This window comes from Felis catus, chromosome B2, assembly GCF_018350175.1.
Source record: "Felis catus isolate Fca126 chromosome B2, F.catus_Fca126_mat1.0, whole genome shotgun sequence".
Classification (NCBI taxonomy): Eukaryota; Metazoa; Chordata; class Mammalia; order Carnivora; family Felidae; genus Felis; species Felis catus.
In genome coordinates this window covers 17079878-17100796 of record NC_058372.1, presented here as the reverse complement: position 1 = coordinate 17100796, position 20919 = coordinate 17079878, and the positions used below count along the sequence as shown (strand labels likewise).

Here is a 20919-nt window from a genome sequence, read left to right as displayed (position 1 = left end):
CCGAGCCCCTCTGCTCCCAACCTTGCTTAAAGGACCTGCAAGAGGTCACGTCCAGCCTCCCCCAAGTGTGTCCCTTTGGCATACTGATTATTTTAAATAAAAATCACTTAAGAAACAGCCCCTGCAAGAACACTCCAACCCTCTTTTGTCCCCTTGAAAGCAGGAAACAAATCTCCCATATGGAAAATACCCTCCCTGCACTAAGAAGACGTCCTTATCACCAAGAAAGCTGTAGAAACAAACCTCGTTATTTTTTTTTCTAATCTACTACCTCAGCCTGAATTCTGCTAGAATTCCCTACTGATTAAAGCTCTGAAACACCTGTTTTCTTCATCCTGTCAATTCCTCACAAATTCCCTGTCTCTTTGTCTAGAATGTATAAAAAATGGCTGCCTTGGTCATTTCTTTAGGTGTCAATTTCATGATTGAGCCTCAGTGTGCACATTATAGATTTTTTTTTTTTTTAACTCCCGGTTAGTCTGTCTCTTGTCAATGTGATTCTTAGTCATCTGGAAGACTTCAGAGATTAGAGAAAGAATGTTTTCTTCCCTCCAGAACCTTCCTCAGGGAGCAGGCAGTGTCACTAGGTGGACATCCACCTTTCCATTTCATTGCTTATTCATAAGACCCTCTAAATGCTCACATTAACAACATTCTGCCCCATGTAAGCCTGCTTTTAAGAAAACCAGATTTTAAAACATCATTTAAAAGATAACTATGGGGATAGGAGAAATTCTTTACAAAACGATGCAAAGTATTTTTTTCAAAGAGGTTCAACTTATAAAATGTTCATTTCCAGGCTTGTTGTGATGCCTGTAAGTTACTTACAAATACTGGGGTATAAGTCGTGTGGTACTCCACGTGAGTTACCCTAGCTTAGGTCAATGCCAGGTGCTAATGAAGAATGGCGATTTGGGATGGGGCCAGCCAAGGTTATATCAGAAAGGCCAGACACATCTTTTACAAAGCCTCCTTGTTCAACTACCATTGCTTCGTTTAATCTTACATCATGTATCAACGATGGGTTTCTATTAATTCGTGTTAATTAGTTCTCATTGGCACAGTTAAAAAGATTCAAGATGTGTAGATTAGAGCTTGGAGGCGTTCCGTGTCTCTAACTAAACAGGACCTAAGAATTCACTCAACCATGGACCCATTCTCCTTGGGGATATTTGCTTAGCTCAAGCCCCACTTGGTCCTATGTCCAGTCGTTGCTTAACAGATGTGATCATGTTGATTATGTTTTGAGTCTTGCTCAGGAATATTGCTGTGCCTGTTGTGAGCAAACATTTTACAGGGTGTATTTGGAACCGCTAAAGGAACAGATTGCTGAGACTTGATTAAGTTTAGACAACCAGTTGATGAACTGTACTGAGCCCGCTTTGTTAACAAATGTTTATTAAATGGACGTGTGTGTATGAGAGTTTAGCGTGAGACTGGCTTCCATTATGACTTGTTGGCAGGGTTGCAGAGGAAAGCTAATTATTGCCCACTCAAATGTTCTTGAAAACGACTGCAACCTACCAAACCCAACTCCCAAAATTGCCCAAGATCAAATTGATTGAAGTAATTTGCAATAAACCTGTTTTTCAGAAGGTTGCTAGTTGGGTATGCATATAGACTTTATCTACACGGATTCCAAACGTTTCTATTATTCCAAAAATAGTGTGAGGACAAAAGGCTACCGTTGGTGATCATTTAGTGAGATGAGAAAGAAGGTGTAAAAAGGCAAGTATAAGGAGGAAGCTTCAGGGCGGTCTTCAGAATACAGATCATAAAAATTCCAGAACTGCTTAAATGTATCCTAAGAAAAGTTCGAACTGGATTCTAAGTAGGGTGTGACCGTAACACTTCACAAAATTTTCTACTGCCATTTTCCACATTTGGCTTGCTTACTACATCTGCCGCGGACCACATCTTTGTAAGTGTTCCCTGAGGACCAACTTTAAAGTTGACAGTTAACAAATGCTCATTTAATGCCTATTGTGACTATCGTAGGTACTGAGGGGGGTAGTGGAGAAACAGCCTCGGTTCTGATCTCAACGACTGGTTGAGGATGCCGACTGTCGCAGGCATTAAATAGCTAGCAACTGTGGGATGCCCGGTTAGTTCCGTCGGTTGAGCATCCAACTTGGGCTCACGTCATGATCTCAGGGTTCATGAGTTCGAGCCCCACATCAGGCTCACTGCTGTCAGCCTGTCAGTACAGAGCCCACCTCATATCCGCTCGTGCTCTCTCTCTCTCTCTCTCAAAAAAAAAATAAACAAATAAAACATTAAAAAAAACAGAAATGACTAGGACCCCTTTCCATGTGTTTTATGCTCAAGGCCATTATCATAATGGAATTTAGAGGCCTGGGGAAGAGGGAGAACAGACAGTCCCTGCCTCAGTGCAGTCAGGTCACCTGCAAACGCGAGGGGTTGGGAGACAAGGGACCCTGTTCTGGACCCTCTGTGGCCAGGCTTGGGTGAATTACATTGGATCAGGCAAGCGATTTATCTGGCCAGTGATTTATGCGGCAGTTTGGCAGAGAGAGACCCTGTGCCCATCACCATTAGGTCAAAAAAGTCAAAACTATAACAACAAAACTCGTGTCCCAAAAATGTTAGGCCATAAGGTGATGAATCCACAGGCCAGGACTAATCTGCAGGTCTGTGTAGTGCTGGGCTAGTGACCTGACATGCTCAGAATCACCCAGAAGGACACTGGAAAATGAGGATTAGTGCAGGAAGGACTGTGGGTCTCACTTAGAATGGGTAGGAAGGGGCTTCCCAGGTCCTCCACTGCCCGTCTCCCCCCGGTCCTGGCCTAGTTCTAAGTCAGCAGGTTCCACTTGTATCAGCTCAGTGGTACCCCCCCAACCCCAAGCTCACAGAAAACGGCTGTTATCAGCATGTAAACAAATCACACTAATTTAAAACACTGCTCTCATTGAAATCAAACACAATTAACTTATTATTTTAACTACCCAGTGGAGTCGGCGGTGGAATTTTAAAAACCAAAGAAAAGAATATGATAACTTTAGAGAGTTCAAAGAACAGTCAGGGCACTTTATCAGCACAATTGTGTGGGAGGTCAGTGTTTTTTAAAAAGGGGGGGCAGGAAGGTCTTCAGAGAACATCTGTCCACCCTCCTCATTTACAGGTGAGGGCACGGAAGTCGCGACTGAAGAGAATCGCCCTGGTTTACTTAGTTTAGAGTGGGGTCAACGTTAGGACAAGACTTCAAGGGTTCCAGGCTTAAGCCCCATGCTCTTTCAATGAAATTTGGTAACACATTATGAGTATTTAACTAACCTCACGGTTCTGTTTAAAGTTTTGTTGAGATACAACTCACATCACATCCAATTGGCTCATTTAAAGTATACAGATCGATGACATTTACTGTATTCACAGAGCTGTGTATCTGTCACCACCATCAGTTTTAGACCATTTCCATTACCCTAAAGAGAAACCCTACATCTCTTAATTGTCAGCCCCAAATACTCCCCTTGGCCATCTCTGCATTGTCTTTGGAGACATTTCTATTCAGTTACTTTGTCGCCTCAGCTTTGGCAACCGCCGATCTTTTCTCTGCCTCTATCACTTGCCAACTGTGCATATCACATACGATGCAATCCTAAAACGTGTAGTCTTTTGCGACTGGCTTCTTTCATTCAGTATGTTCTCCGGGTTCACCCACATTGTGGCATGTGTTCATGTTTCATGTCTTTTTATTGCTGAGTACTATTCCATTGCAATGGTTATATAGCATTTCATTTGTGGTTTCATTAGTTGTTGGACGTTGGCTTGTTTCTACTTTTTTAGCTCTTGGGAATGATGCTGCTAGACCCATTCATGTATAAGTATTTGTGTGGACAAATGTTTTCATGTCTCTTGGGTACGTACCTCAGAGTAGAATTGCCAAGTGACATGATAACTCTATGTTTAACTACTTAAGGAGGTGCTACACTGTTTCCCAAAGCATCTGCACCATTTTGAATTCCCATTAGCAGCATCTGAGTGGTCCAGCACTCGTTATTATTGGTCTTTCTTTTTCTTAAAGAGCCATTCGAGTAGGTGTGCGGTGCAATCTCCTTGTGGTTTTGATTTGCATTCATCCGATGGCTAGCGATGTTGAGCATCTTTTTATGTGCTTGTGGTCATTTGTACGTCTTCTCCAGAGAGATGTCTGTTCAGATTCTTGTCCATTTTTATTTGGTTATTTGAGTTGTCACAGTTCCCTATGTTTTCTAGATACAAGACCTTTATGAGACATCTGATTTGCAAAACTTTTTTATGGTTTCCCTCTCTGTGTGTCACCTTTTAACTTTCTCAATGGCGCCTTTTGAAGCACTTAAGTTTTAAATGTTGATAGCCTCACGGGTTTTTAGATGGTGCATTATTTTTTCTCTGCCTTTGGGTCATTTATAAATAGATCTTTTTTTTTTTTTAAATAGACCTTAATATACATGTGGTCATAAGATATTTGCTATAAGACACATGGTGAATTGATCTATAAGAGGTAGTTTTAGCTCGATATAAAGGGCAATACAAACGGATAGAAGTGGTGAGAAAACAGCAAAAAAAGTAAGGTCTGATGCTAGAAGGCATTGTGTGGAGAGGAGCCCTGTAGTCTTGCATATCTAGGAATCACCCCAGTTGCCCAATACCAAAAGCCCCTAGTTAATGTCACCATGAGAAGAAAGAAGATGTTAAGAAACAGAGACTATGCAGATAAAGACCATCACAAGAGGTTGCCATTCTTTGTGTCCTCCTGTTGTGAATAAACAGAGCCCCCATAGCAATGCCTGTTTATTTAAAAAATTTTGTTAATGTTTTACTTATTTTTGAGGCAGAGAGAAACAGAGCATGAGCAGGGGAGGGGCAGAGAGAGAGAGAGGGAGACACAGAATCCGAAGCAGGCTCCAGGCTCTGAACGGTCAGCACAGAGCCTGACGTGGGACTCGAACCCGCAAACCGTGAGATCAAGTCGGACGCGTAACCGACTGAGCCACCCAGGAGCCCCACAATGCCTGTTTATTGATGAAGCCAGGTGTGTGTGCTCACTCCCGGTCCAGTTACTTTACTACACGCACGGAACACAGGATTTCTGATAGAAGTCTGTGTATTTATGTCTGGGAGAGCAGTTTTTTTACACTTGTGGATGGAGCCAGGGCTCCAGGTTGTAACCATTACAGCCTGAATAGAAAAAAGTTGTTTTTTTTTCTTCTTGTTATTTTCCTTGTCTTTCTCCCTTTACCTCCCCCAACCTTGCCACTTCCCATCTAAACACAGGAATATACTAATCAGGGAAATATGCACTGCTGTTTAGTAAAGGGTCAAATCCATTTGGATGGAATTCTAAGCTCAGTGTGCTAACAATGGCAGGAAACTGGGTCCTCCAGCCGGCTGCAGCACAGAGCTGTGAGCGATAGATTGTGGACAGAGCCGGCCCTGGGGTATGCTGCTTTGGCGTGCTTTGTGTTTGGAATGCTGCGATTGTTCCAGACACAATGAGGGATCTGTCTGTCCACACAGGAGAAGTTGTAATTACAGGAACAGGAGCTAAATTACCGCTCTTAATTGCAAATGATTCCATAGCGGTCTGTATACAGCTTTGCTAATTTGTCCTCTGGACTGTATAGGAACCGACAGGATTGTTACTTTAATGCGTTTGGTGATGAGGGGAGTAGACCTTATACCTTATATCCACTTCATCCACGTTCAAATGATGCCGGGATCCCTTCTGATTTACCTCTCATGTTGATTGTGCTGGTGCGGGCCAGTGCACGGTATTGTCTCTACTGAGAGGGACAGGGTGTTGAAAGTCTCACTGCCTTTGGTGTCCTAAAACCTCGATTTGTTGTGATCATAACATCCTGTACAGGAGTCCCCTTGTGTATATCATTGAGAAGCCATTTCCTAATTGGGAAAGAAGTTTCAAATCTGGCCCCGAAACATGTTCTGGAAAAGACAGCAATGACCGATGACAGTTTGTAGCCAAATGTTATCTCTAAGTGGATGCTGTGAACTAAGGTCTTTGTCTTTTTTTTTTTTTAAGTTTATTTATTTTGAGAGAGAGAGAAAGAGAGACAATGTGAGCAGGGGAGGGGCAGAGAGAAAGGGAGAGGGAGAATCTCAAGCAGGCTCTGCACTGTCGGCTTTGGGATGTGGGGGCTAGAATTCACAACAGTGAGATCACGACCTGAGCCGAAATCGAGAGTAGGGCACTTAACTGACTGAGCCACGCAGGTGCCCCAGGTCTTTGTTTTTTTGTCTATTAGAAAGTACATTAGGAAAATTCACCACTTAGGATGGCTTATAATGTTATTCGTACGTTCATCCATCCACCCATTCATTCAACAAATGCTATTTGAGAACCTGCCATGTCCTAGGTATTGTATTAGGAATGGGATGAAAAGTAGCATAAGGGAAGGTCTAGTCTGTGAACTTGCGGTCTCAGTAGGGACCAAAAGATGTCAAGGAATAAAGCAGTGTGATAGCATCATGACAGAGTTATGTCTGTTTCGTGGCCTACAGATAAGAGTGATGAAGAACTTTCCGAGAAATAGCCCAAAACCATCTCCCACATATCATTGCCCAGAATTGAGATGTGGATCGTAACTAAACCAGTCGCTGGTTAGGCCAGTGAGGCCCATCCAAGGAAAAGGAGAGAGCTGTGGATCCCTGAATAAAACCCAGGCTCTGTCTGAAAGGAGACAGGGAATGATACCAGGAGACAACCAACCATATGCACTGCTTTTGACGGGTGGGTCAGAGTGCCCACTCCAGCAGTGGTGCGGAGAATGACAGAGGGGAAGCTTGAAGACAGGGAGACAGTGTGGACGGGCTGCAGTATTTGAGGAGAAGCCATGAGGCCTGACCCCTTCGGTGACAGTTACCAAGAAGAAGAGACAGCTTCCAGAAGCTGGGAGGGAGGAGACTTTATAACAGTGACTCTTCAACGTTTGGGGGGAAACGGACCCTTCAAGAATCTGATGCAAGCAGTTTTATATTAAATGTCCGGCTTGTGGATTTGTCCTGTTTTAGCATCAGTGTGGTCTCGACAGCAGGGGAGCTGGGCTGGTCAACCCTTCGTGGGGGCCACAGTTCTGGGTTCGGATGGACGCCAGTGATCACATCATGAGTTTGGAGGCTGCAGACAGAAAGAACGGGAAGCAGCATTTTCACCAGGGACTACCTGTGTCATGCTCTGAGGCCCACCCAGTGGATAGGAAAACTGAGATGCCACACGTATCGTTCAACGTCCTGCCTCTAGAAAATGGCAGCTGCCGGGTTTGGTTCACATGCGAATTACTATGATCGCCCACTTTTTTCTTTCCTGGAATCCTTTGGTGGCCTCTGTTTGTGCAGCTGAAGGAGACACTCACTACCTCATTCCTGACAGTTTTAGGAGCTGACAGCAGAACATTCAAGGAATGACATCAAGTGACTTTCCTCAAGGTCATTTCCTGTCTGTGACCTCTGCAAAGATCACATTCCCTAGCGCTGTTGGGGGCTGGGGGGCGGTCACAAACAGACCCTATTCTGGCAGGCAAGGGATGTCTGAGGGAGCTGTAATAGGCGGACGTGTGTGTGTGTGTGTGTGTGTGTGTACATCCTCTGTGACATGCTTTGTTGGTGAACACACACCCCACATTTGGCTAAAAACAAACCAGGTCTGCTGGGCGGGATGACTCATGCTTGAAACTGAAGTCTTCGCCCTGAGTCAATAATTCTCATTTTAAAGGCAAATGCTGAGTTCAACAGCTACCGGAGGTTATGCTGCCGGGGGGCCACTCTGTGCATTAAGGGGGCTTATTAGAAATGGCACTTCCTTAGCTCGTGATGGAGGACGTGCTTCGGTGGGCTCTCAGTGCTTCTGCCCCTGGTCCCGTCCAAGTTGCCCGCAAGAAGGGGCACAGTTCTAGGCGCGCAGAGAAGGCGGCCTGGCCAAGTGAACAGACCGTAGGTTTGGAGACGGGAGTCCTGGTGTCACGGGCAGCTTCTGCCCTTCATTACCGCGCGACGGTGGGTCACTTACCACCGGCTCACCTGTGAAACGGACATGACCGCGCCCTCTCGAAGAGTGTTTACTAGACTTGACGATAATGTGTGCAAAGTACTCGGTCACCTAGTAGGCACTTAACACGGGCATCAGGATTCACTTTGCTGCATGCCTTCTGCTTAGCCGAGTTGTCATTTTCTCCCCTCCCCCTTTGTTTGATTTCAAGGGCTTTTTTTCATTTCTTTAAAGAGAAAGACACCCAGCTGAGCGATGTAGATTATTTGCACTCACAGGGGGTTTTTCCTCCTCTCCGGTCACTTTCTTGTTCTGCGTGCCATAGGAAGGCATCCGTTAGAGCAAGCTTGAGGACAAAGGAGAAGCAGAAGGCAGAGAATCGGGGGACCTCGCGTCTTGTCTCTGGCTCTGCCCTAACTGTAAAGGCCCACGGAAGAGTCACCTAATCTCTTGGGCCTCTGAGAAACGCTAACCACTTTGCTAAGTCTGCGGATGCCTTTCTGTACCGGCTGATCCTTAGGACCAAATTTCCGACGCTCGGCACCAATGAGGTCAGCCTACTAAGAAACACCTTTACCATGAATGTGCCTCGGGAGGGCGAGGCGGACAGGGCTTGTCTCGGCTAATCAACCCACACATTTCCAGGAAAATTACTTTTTTTCTCCTTGCTGCTCCTACACATGGCTTGAGCATGTGGGGATTTGTAAACACAGTTGATTTATAAGGGGGTGGATTTCTCTGAAACATAATTTGTGTTAATTATGTCAGCCAGTTAAAGTAATAAGTCAGCTAGTTAATTATGTCAGCTATCCTCACATGAGCTTGTTAAGACACTAAATATCCCTCCTCTAGTCTTTCTCGTACTCAGGAATGAATGGTAGGTTAAGAAGTGTAATTTTGGTTGGTAAAACATCAGAAGGACTAACTGGGTTTATTTGTGTTTTACCCAAGGAAGTGGAATGTGAGGCTTTTCGCAAAGGGAAAGCTAGCCAACTGGATGAGTTTGCTTGGGCCAAATGTTATCATGAGAAACATTCTCGAACCTTCTCAGAATCCTAGTGTGTTAAGAGATGGAAGAGGCCTTAGGATTTCTGGGCAATTCCTTCTCCTCTCAACTGTCCTGTTAGCTCAAGAATGAGCTATGTAGAGGGGCGCCTGGGTGGCGCAGTCAGTTAAGCGTCCGACTTCAGCCAGGTCACGATCTCACGGTCCGTGAGTTCGAGCCCCGTGTCGGGCTCTGGGCTGATGGCTCAGAGCCTGGAGACTGTTTCCGATTCTGTGTCTCCCTCTCTCTCTGCCCCTCCCCCGTTCATGCTCTGTCTCTCTCTATCCCAAAAATAAATAAACGTTGAAAAAAAAATTAAAAAAAAAAAAAAGAATGAGCTATGTAGAAAGTATATTCCTTTAAAAAAATTTCTTTTAACCTTTATTCATTTTTGAGAGACAGAGAGAGCCAGAGTGTGAGCAGGGAAGGGGCAGAGAGAGAGGGAGACACAGAATCCGAAGCAGGATCCAGGCTCTGGGCTGTCACTACAGAGCCCAACGTGGGGCTCGACCCATGAACCACGGGATCATGACCTGAACCGAAGCCAGATGCTTAACAGACTGAGCCATTCAGGCGCCCCAAAAGTATATTCCTTTATTTAAAACAATTTTTTAAAATGTTTATTTATTTTTGAGAGAGACAGAGACAGAATGTGAGTGGGTTAGGGGCAGAGAGAGAGGGAGACCCAGAATCCGAAGCAGGCTCCAGGCTCTGAGCTGTCAGCCCAGAGCCCGACGCGGGGCTCGAACTCATGAGCTGCGAGATCATGACCTGAGCCGAGGTCGGACGCTCACCCAAACTGAGCTACCCAGGCGCCCCAAAAGTATATTCCTGTAAAGAAAATTTTCAGTTAAATACTTCTGCGGGAACATAAATCGCCCAAGTGGTGGAGTATCTCAGATGGGATTTTTTTTTTCCAGTAAGAAAATAAGAAACTTAAATTCTCTCTCTTCTTAGAAATTTGCCCAATTCGTTGTAGAGTTTTTCAGATCTAGCTTGTTCGGGAGACCTTTATGCTCTGTGAATGCCAAGAAGTCCCTGTGAATTTTGCCAGCAGGTGGCACCAAATGTTTTCATTAGAAAAGTAACACTGGAGGAAAACCTCTTTTGCATCCTCTGCTAGTAAAAAAGCCTTTTAAGTGAGCATTGCTGGTTCATTCACCCAAATACAGGAAACATGTGCCTTTCTTATTTGGTGGCTCTTTGGCAATCTACTGTTGCAGTTCAGGGTGAGTTATTTCCTTGAAGTTTGTTAAAAGGGAAGTATGGTGAAATTAAAGACGCGAAACAAAGCTTTATTAGAGTTTTGTAGACCAATTAAAATCCAGTCTCTCAGCCGCAAACCCTTCCCTTAACCCCTTCCCCGGGATGCTGAAACAAAGGACAGAAAGAGATGACGGATGGTTCCATTTTCCCTTGTTATCCTTGCCGTAGAATCTTGTTACTTTTTTCAGATCCCAAGTCAGCCCTTAATAGTCTGGTTAAACTTTAGGAAAGAGTATCTTACTGTGACTTTATTGATGCAGGCTCTGTTCTGGAGGGGGGCACACTTACACCTTCAGACATGCGTAGTGAGAAGGATAATATGTTTCTGCTCACCATTACCAGAAAAAAGGGCTGCCAATACTAAAGATCCTGAAAGATAGTGGCTGATGTATGCCAAATTTGAATTCTTATAAGGTTTTTTTTTTTTTTAAATAAACAATGTAGGTACATTCATTTATTCATTCATTCATTCGACAGATATTTTTGAGGGTCTGCCATGCCAGGCATTGTACTTGGGAGACAAGGATCCAGTGATGAAGAAAAACATGTGGTTCCGGCTCTTAAGGTGCTCACCATCCGGTGGATACTAATCAGGTTAATATTGTCCAATACTGATCAAGTCGCCCTCATGACCTTATACCAACACACTGAGGATAGTGTTTTGGAGGAAAGGAACACTGTCCCATGTGCTGTTGAACCAAGGAAGTTGACCAAATTCCTTGATTCGAGCAGAGATGGGCACAGGCAAGTTTCCCTATGGAAGTGTCCCAGCTGGAGCTGGCATGTGAAGGGTGAGGAAGAATTCATTAGGTGAGGGGGTAGGAAGAGGTGAGATGGAAGGTCAGATCAGGGACAAGCAAGTTCAAAGACCTTAGGGTGTGAGGGAGACTGGAGCATGCGAGACTCCAAGATGCAAGGGGGAAGGGACTCAGTGTTGAAGGGGAGAATAGATGCTATTACATGAGCGAAAACTCGTCATGGGTTTTACATTCTTCTCCCTGTTTTTTGAAATTAAAAATTTTTAAAGTATTTATTTTTGAGAGAGAGAGACAGACAGAGCACAAGCAGGGAGGGGCAGAGAGAGAGAGAGGGAGACACAGAATCTGAAGCAGGCTCCAGGCTCTGAGCTGTCAGCCCAGAGCCCGACGTGGGGCTCGAACTCACAAACTGTGAGATCCTGCCCTGAGCTGACGTCGGACACTTAACTGACTGAGCCATCCAGGTGCCCCATCTTCTCCAAACTTTATTATATTCCCCACCACCACCAGAAGAAAAAAAAAGTCTAACACACACACTCCAAAATTCTATTACTCACCTGATCTGTAGTGGTCTCCTGCTTTTGTAATATGGTCGGCTTGAAGCCAATGTCCAAATACTCCTGAAAAGTTTGGGAATTTTCTTTTCCGCAGTACAGGGACCCATAAGAATGGACACAAGTGCCTCTGAGGAAGGCTAGTTGTGAAATTCAGTACTATCACCTGCAATGCTAGAAAGTGGGTTATTAAGCCTTCATTTGAGGAAGTGTGGACCTGTGAACTGATTGAGATTTAGAGATGACCCCAACCTTCTGATACGGTGGTAGCCTTGGTTCACCAAATCTGGAATTTTCTCAGTTATATACATCAAGCTGGGCCAGGAACTCGATGATCAACCTACCATGCCCTAAGACCTCAGCAGATCAGTCTTTCCGATGAGTCCTAATGTCTACCAAGGTGAGTGTGTACCTATTTGTATTTGTCTGTTCTAGTGTAATTACATACCCTTTGCCACCTTGGGACGTTCCCATGGTCATCGCAATCAAGGCAAGTTGCCTTTTCAATGGCAGCATCTTCCTACAGTAGAAGAGCCACTATGTTGCTTTTCAAAGACGTTGTGTGTTTCCCTCGCCAGTGGCTATCTCAGGCCCTGATGATGAGGTCATCTATGGGGCTACTTCTACAACTGCATTCCTATCTCTTGACATCTTTGAGTTATTTTCTTCTCTATTGAACTCACCATTTCCGGCCTCTCAACTTTCCCGAGACTGAACTTCCAATTGAGCCAAGGCTTCTTCAGCTGACAAGCACTCTGTGAGAACGGCTCTCAGCTACTCAGCGTAGCATTAGTAGATATGGAATCATGGGTGATTGTACCCACAGTTATCCTGATCAAAATGATGTTTATTCCTCCCGCCTGACTCAATAGCCCTCAGGATCCCTTTTCTCACACATCGGCGGATCTTTGTCAATATAATTGAGTAAAGTCTTGTAAGGCTTTTGGTGGGTAAATCTACTGGGTTTGGCTTTGTAAATCTTCCCCTCCCCTTAGGAAATTCTGGGCTCTGATTTTAGCTACATGTCTGGAGATATCAAGGATTGGCATGTAAAATGGTTTGGTGGGGGGTGGGGGTGCATAGAGCATTAAGAGAATCTGCTCTTCTCCATCTGGGAGAAGGTCAGAATCCTCAGGCCAAACATGGAGATGCCTAATCAGACAAGGAAAGAGGAGACTCAAAAGGGGATGCTAAGAGTGGGTTGAGGGTTGGGAAAATTGGAAGTCTTTAAATCCTCCCATATATCCCCATTCCAGTTCTCTTCTGATCAATGACCTTATACATACAAAAATCAAAAACACAGAAACATTATGTAGGTATGAATTCAGCTTATAATATAATTGGGGAACTTTATATCACACTTTGCCTTTGATTTTAAACTACCTCAGTGCCATCCTTTTGACATAGACTTCGAAAAATGAGAATAAACAAAGCTGCAAATGCCAGCTTTAAAACTAGGATGACCCTGGGGGTGCCTGGGTGGCTTGGCCGGTTGAGCGTTCGACTTCGGCTCAGGTCATGATCTCGCGGTTCGTGAGTTCGAGCCCCACATCAGGCTCTGTGCTGAATGCTTGTTCAGAGCCTGGAGCCTGCTTCAGATTCTGTGTCTCTTTCTCTCTCTGCCCTTCCTCTGCTCATGCTCTGTCTCACTCTGTCTCTCAAAAATAAATAAATGTAAAAAAAATTTTTTTTAAAGAATTCAGAGGACAGAGACATGTGGGCTTGAAGGCTGAGGGAATCCTTGCTATAGGAGGTGGGGGCTGAGATAAACCTTGAAGAACATTTAAATAAGAATAAATAGGAATCCAATTTTATCAAAAATTACAGATACATGATAGAAATAAAGATAATATGTTCCAGGGACATTGACTGGGCTGATTTCATTAGTTTGGAGGAGTAGGACTTAAGGTTGTAGCCATACTGAGGAAGATGTTGCTAAATTAAGTTTGAAGTATTAATACATGGGGCCATCTGAGTGGTGCAGTCAGTTAAGCATATGACTCTTGATTTTGGCTCAGGTAATGATCCTAGGGGTGTGGGACAGAGCCCTGCGTTGGGCTCTGCACTGAGCATGGAACCTGCATACAAATCTCTTTGTCTCCCTCTGCCCCTCTCCAACTCATGCATGCATGTGCACATGCTCTCTCTCTCTCTCTCTCTCTCTCAAAAAAGAAAGTACTAATACATGACTTTAATGCTAACATATCTTCAAGTATAGTGCAAATGTTGATTGCTATTGTTATTTTTTAATTAATAGTACCCTTTCAATTAATAGTAACCCATACCAATATACTTGACCCTTAAGTGCTTTCCACAAACAGTATCCCATAATCTCATAATCTTGCATAATGTCCATTCATTTCTTTAATACTTCTGGGCGTCTGCTCTGAACTGGGCACTGTACTAGGCATGGAGTATATAAAATTATATCCAATATTGCCCCTGCTTTCAAGGAATTCACAGTTAGTTTTTATGTGAACTGGTCTGTTGAGCAGGAAAAAATTAGGGGGATGAGCTCCGGAGGGAAGTCAGGGCTAAACACATAAGTTTTGTTCGTTGCTGAGATGTGCACAAAGCACATGTGTGTTTTAGAAAGAAAAATAAGGGGCGCCTGGGTGGCGCAGTTGGTTAAGCGTCCGACTTCAGCTCAGGTCGCGATCTTGCGGTCTGTGAGTTCGAGCCCCGCGTCAGGCTCTGGGCTGATGGCTCGAGCCTTGGAGCCTGCTTCCGATTCTGTGTCTCCTTCTCTCTCTGCCCCTCCCCCCTTCATGCTCTGTGTCTCTCTGTCTCAAAAATAAATAAACGTTAAAAAAAAATTAAAAAAAAAAGAAAGTAAAACAAAAAACAGATTTCGAAGAACAACCCAAAGCAGTTGGAGCCTTTTTAAAAGTTTCTGAATCATACACACATATATATGCACATGCGTGTGTGCGTGCATACACACACACACACACAACCATTTTAGCTAATCTTGCAACAAGGAGGTAATGAGAAATGTTACTTTGAGGTCACAAAACTGTTATTATTATAATGTACACATTCCCTTGAATCAGTGGAGTATTGGGTAACTGAAGAAATGGATGTCAGGATTAGATAGGTGATCAATATCTTTTTAATGCTTATGATAAGCTTATAGTTAAATATTTCTAGGCTTGAATCAAGTTTTATCTTCTTAGGGAAATGTGGATCATTTTCTCAGGAAGCCCAGTCTTGGGATAGAAGAAAATAGTTCATTCCCAGAGGTAGAGTTGAATTGTACTGACTATGTTTGGGGCTCATCTCCATTCTTTTAGGGAGACAAAGATTTTAGGAGGAATTAATAGAAATGTAATCTTACCATCCACATATTACATCACCCAGGGAATTCTTTATCTCATCTTATATTGCAATAGAGCTGACTATGGAGTAAAAGGAGATTTTGGAGCCTTGGAAGCAGCAGCACAGCATGACCTCCAGCCAGGGGTCCTGAAAGTCATTATCATTAAGAGCACCCGGTGAGAGAGTGATCCCCAAAGAGATGCTTGGTGAACAGATGCTCAGTGGGGAGGAGAAAGTGAGGAGAGGAAAGGCTGGGTCCAGAACCCTGTGGAAGACTCATGATTAGGGGGCAGGAAAGACAGAGAAGATAAGATGAAATGGAACAAAGGATGAGCACAGTCTCAGGAAAACATTGAATCACAGAAGGCGAGGAAAAGAATTTTCATCGGAGTCAAATAGAGCTAAATGAAAGAACATGACAGAGATCTTTTAAAAAAAGATCTTTAAAAAGATCTTAGAGTTGGCTTCTCAAAGTTATTAGTAAAAGTTTGGAAAACAATCTCTGATCTTAACTTCCTGAGATCATCCAGTTGTTTTGTTAGCTGCCTTTTTGTTTCCGGAAGATTCTGAAGAACAAATCAATTTATACATATATACAAATAAATGAGAAATAGGTGTACTTGTTACTCAAAGATCACCTTGCAGAGATAAACACTGGAGAAAAGAGATGAAATATGAAAGCATACATACGTTTATAACAACTGATAGCAAGTTCAGGGGCTTTCTTCTATCCAGAAACCATGGCTCCCTTTGTCTACAAACCATGGTACTCCTTCTTCCATCTGGAAGTCAAAGCCTTGCCCTTTGAGTGTTGTCTCCCAGGACCCTATACCTTCCCAACTGGGCAACCACCCTGTGCCCACTTATCTTTCTCACCCAGGTACCTTTGCTTACCCTCCACTTAAACTTTCTTTGGTGCCTTTATTCAATAAGTATTAGATGCCTTCTTTTTGCCCGGTAAGGGAGTTACTATGGAAACTCAGATGGCCATGGCCTCTGTTCATGTAAAATTTTGCATCTCATGGGACAGGAAGACGTTAAATAATAGCACATATAATCATGTAACTCGGAGCTATGTGCAGAAGAAACTGATGTAATCACATGAAAGTTAAATAAAAGTCTGGACCCAGATGCCCAAGATCTGAGGGGTATGTAGGAGTTAATTTGGTAAAAGGCAGGGGAAGTGTCGGAGGCAGAGAGAACAGCGTGAAGGCCAAGAAGGGAGCCCAGAGCACAGAAAGTGACACAGCAGCACAGGATGAAGTAATGAGGAAGGCAGGGGCCAGACTGGGCCATGAGCTGGGCCAGAATAAGGCTTCAATCTATATCTATTTCTTATAGGTAGTTGAAAGCAAGTGAAGGATGTAAACAGAGGAATTACACAGTCGAATTTATGTTTTGGAAGATCATTCTGGGACAATGTACCTGAATAAACATTAGTTTTATATAACAATAGCAGTAAATGAAATTATAAATAATTACACACCATGACTAACTGCGGTTTATTCTAGGGATGCAAACCTGGTTTAATACGTGAAAATCAGTCTGTGGACATCCACCATGTTAACAGGTTAAAGGAGAGAAATGACATGGTTAAATCAAGCAATTCAGGAAAAGCACCTGAAAAAATCCAACACACCCATTCGTGATAAAAAAAACTATCAGAAAAATAAGAATAAAAGGGAACCTCCTCAAACTAGAACAGAATGTTCATGAAACACCTATTGTTAACATCCGACTTAGTGGTGAAGAACTGATGCTTTCTCCCTAAGGTTGAGGGTAAGGTAAGGATAGCCACTCTTATAACGGCTACTCAGCATAGAACTGGAAATTTTAGCCAGCACAATAAGGAAGAAAAGAAAAGAAAACGCATATAGAATGAAAAGGAAGTAATAAAACTGTCCCTATTTGCATATTACATACTGTCTACGTAGAAATCACGAGGAATCTACAAAACAACTCGTACAGCTATTAGTGAGTTCTCTGCTATTACAAGATCAGCATACAAAAATCAATCTATATAGTATTTATATATACTAGCAATTAGCTTGTGGAAACTGAAATGAGATATACAATACTATTTACAATCACTAAAGCAATGAAATACTTAGGTGTAAGTCTAACAAAACACGTACAAGATTTATGTGCCTAAAGCTACTAGACAGTGATGAATGAAATCAAAGATCTAAATAAGTGGAGAGGGGCACCTGGGTGGCTTGGTTGATTGAGCATCTGACTCTACTTTGGCTCAGGTCATGATCCCAGGGTCATGGGATAGAGCCCCATGTCAGTGGGTGTGGAGCCTGCTTGAGGTTCTCTCTCTCTCTCTCTCTCTCTCTCTCTCTCTCTCTGTCTCTCTTTCTCTCTCTCTCTCTCTCTCTGCCACTCTCCCTTGCTGGCACATGCTCTCTGACTCTCTCTGTGTCAAATAGATAGATCGATCGATAGATATTTCATTTTCATGAAGAGGAAGATGCAACATAGTAACGATGCCAGTTCTCCCCAGATTGATATACAGATTTAATATAATTCTCATTAAAATCCCAGCAAGATTTTCTGAAGATATAGACAAGATTATTCTGAAAAGTGTATGGGAAGGCAAAGGAACGAGAATAGCTAAAACAATTCTACAAAGGAAGGGCAAAGTGGGAGGAACTACTCTACCTAATGTCAAGATACCATGTAGCTACGATTATCAAGACTGTTCACGTTAGTAGAGGAATAGACGCACAGATCAGTGGAACAAATTAGAGAAACCAAGAAATATCTTCACGTAAGTACACCAACTGTTGTTTGATAAGGCTGCGAAACCAATTCAGTGGAAGAAGGATGGGTTTTTTTTTTTTTTTTTGGTGTTTTTGTTGTTGTTGTTTTGTTTTTGTAACAAATGGTGCCGGAGTAATTAGACGTCCACAGGCCAAAAGCTGAACCTTGACCTAAACTTCACACCTTATATGACGATTAACTTAAAATGGAGTATAAATGTGAAGGTCAGACATAAAGCCATAGACCTTTCAGAAGATAACATAGAGGAACATCTTCGAGACTCAGGGCTTGGTGGAGAGTTCTGAAACACCAAAGGCATGATGCAGAAAAGAAAAAAATACGAATAAATTGGATTTCATCAACATTGAAAACTTCTGCTCTGCAAAAGCCTCTGTTAGGAGGATGAAACGACACGCTACAGACTGGGAGACAATATTTGCAAGCCACATATCCGACAAGGGATTCTTAGCTACAATATGTAAAGAATTCTCAACGGGCAGCTTCAGAAACAACAACAACAACAACAACAACAAACAAGCCAATCAGAAAATGGGCAAAAGATATGAAGAGACATTGGACCAAAGAATATATACAAATGGCAACAAGCATAGGAAAAACGTTCAGCCCCACTAACCATTAGCTAAATGTAAATGAAGACCAAGGCGAGAGAACACCACACACCCTTAGAACAGCTTAAAAAAAAGTGACGATCCCAAGTGCTGTTGGAGATGCAGAGAAAGTGGATCTCTCAGACGTTGCTGGTAAAATGATACGGCCAGCCTGGAAAATGATTTGGTAGTTTCTTATAAAACCAAATACACAGTTCCGCCCCTGGGCTTTTCAGAGGAACGAGGCTTATGTTCACATTCACGCCTGTATACAACCGTTCACTGTGGTTTTACTTATGTGAGCCAAAATTAGAAACAGCCGAAATGAATTCATGGAAGTTCACTCATCCACAACATGAATACTGCCGAACAAGAAAAAGGAACAAACCGTGGGTACGCAGTAACTTAGATCTCAAGGGCTTCGTGTTGAGTGACACAAGCCAATCTCCGAGAATCACCTACTCTATGATTTTTAAGGAGACAGCATTTTCAAAAAAGACAAAATTAGTTAGAGGTGGAAAACAGATTGGAGGGTGAACGGGTTCCAGATGATGGAGGCAGACAGTGGGGAGAGGTAGGTCTTACTCGCAAGAGGTGGCATGAGGGAGGTCTCTGTGGTGATAAGACAAGGGTTCCGTGCCTTGATTGCTGTAGCGGTGGTAACATCAATCTACACACGTGATAAAATGCCACAGGACTAAACCCACGCATGGCACCAATGTCAAATTCCTGGCTTTGACATTGTACTATAACTATACCAAATGTAACCATCAAGGAACCTGGGTGCAGAACATGTCGGCGGGTCCTCTCTGTCCTATCTCTGTAACTCCCTGTGAATTTATGAATACTCCAAAATTAAAGGTAAGAAAAAAAGCCCCTTTGGTTGTGGCATGAAGAGACTAAGGGAAGAAATGGTAGAATGGTTCCGGTGCAGGGGAAGCGACCAGAGATCAACTGGGAACTTTCCTCTAGTCATCGCTCTGACGAGGCTGGTAGTGGGAGACATGGAGACAAGTGAACGGATGCGACAGATCTTTTAGGGAGTAGGATGGCAAGTATTCCTTTGGTGTTGGATACGGGGTGAAGGAGAGGGCATTGTCAGCAATAACGCCCGGGTTTCTGGAAAGACCCGGTGGTGGAAATTTCTGGATTTCTGGAAATCACCCGATGGTGATGGTGGTGTAGTCAGTGAGCTACGAAATGGGAGGAACAGGAGGAGTGCAGGGACTTGGGTGTGGAGATCGAGTCCGCTTTAGACAGGCTGGATTTGGAGTGCTTTCGAGACAGCGAGGTAGAGCTGTTGACTCTCAGAAACGCAGAGGTGAGTATGTGGGAATCCAGAACATAGGATACTTAAAGCCACATTGGATGGGATTACTTAGGGAAAGTACAGCAAGAGGAAGAATGAAGTCCTAGGATCTGTTCTTAAGAAATTCCAACATTTCGGGGCGCCTGGGTGGCGCAGTCGGTTAAGCGTCTGACTTCAGCCAGGTCACGATCTTTCGGTCTGTGAGTTCGAGCCCCACGTCGGGCTCTGGGCTGATGGCTCAGAGCCTGGAGCCTGTTTCCGATTCTGTGTCTCCCTCTCTCTCTGCCCCTCCCCGGTTCATGCTCTGTCTCTCTCTGTCCCAAAAATAAATAAAAACGTTGAAAAAAAATTAAAAACAAATTAAAAAAAAAAAAAGAAATTCCAACATTTAATAGGCCAGGGAGAGAAGTACAAGCAGACAAAGGATATGGAGGAGGGGTTGCCAGAGAAAGAGGAGAAAAGTTGGAAGTGTCAGGGAAGCTGAGGACAGAATGTCTTCCAGGGAGAGCACGACTCACAGTACTGGACGGTCCGGGTAGTCCGGTTAGATTAGAACCGAAGATGTCCCTTGGGTTCGTGATATAGAGGTGGCCTTATTGAGCGTCTCTTTCCCTCCCAGAGCATGGTGGAGTCGATTAAGGAGGCAGTGGAAAGGAAGACAAGTCTGTATCATTTTTCCTGGCGTTTGGCTGTGAAGGGATATAGAGAGAGCTGTGGAAGGAGGTCTTCATTTGCCTGTTGTTAGCCTGTTTCAGAGAGACGCCAATGGAAGAAGACTGAAAATACACCCGAGTAGAAGTGTATGATTCGGCACCTGAGAAGCTCAGAGGCCACAGCTTCCAGAGCACAGGAGTAGGCACATCACAAGTCATTTTTCGGAACCAGAGAGAGAGAAGTGCCTCTCGCTCAGCAATGCCGGGCTTTGCGTTGTAATGGTAATTATGGCACTTGGGTTTGGTCTGTGTTTTTCCACGTGAATAGATGTTCTTTCCTTAAGTTACTGCTTAGAAGGTTAAAGTTAGAAGGGACGCTGGCATTGACCTAGCTCAGAGGCTGAGAGGAGTCGCTCCTCCCTGTGGTGGGCAGGACTTGGATGGAAGCCACTGGAATCCCTCTCATCCCTGCATTCTTCAGCAGATCAGCACACTTCTTTGAGCCCAGGCTTCTTCGCTTACAACACGAACTATAATGCTTTCAAGAGGAGGGGTCTTTGGGATGATCTCTTTTTGTCGATACGGCTTGGAAACATGATTGTATGTTTCTCTGTTCACCAGCTTCTCGGTTTGAAGC

General features: G+C 43.7%; 1 long non-coding RNA gene across 2 annotated transcripts in view; it reads right to left on the bottom strand.

Moving 5' to 3' along the window:
• Nucleotides 1-20919, bottom strand: part of LOC102900121 — a 47606-nt gene that overhangs the window by 4700 nt on the left and 21987 nt on the right. Inside the window, exon 5 of one of the 2 annotated variants that reach the window (XR_006597562.1) lies at nucleotides 14380-14411. The exons of the other annotated variant lie outside the window; for it this stretch is intronic. This is a non-coding gene — a long non-coding RNA (uncharacterized LOC102900121). Of the gene's footprint in view, nucleotides 1-14379; nucleotides 14412-20919 lie in introns of those variants that run through there. 2 annotated transcript variants of the gene reach the window in all.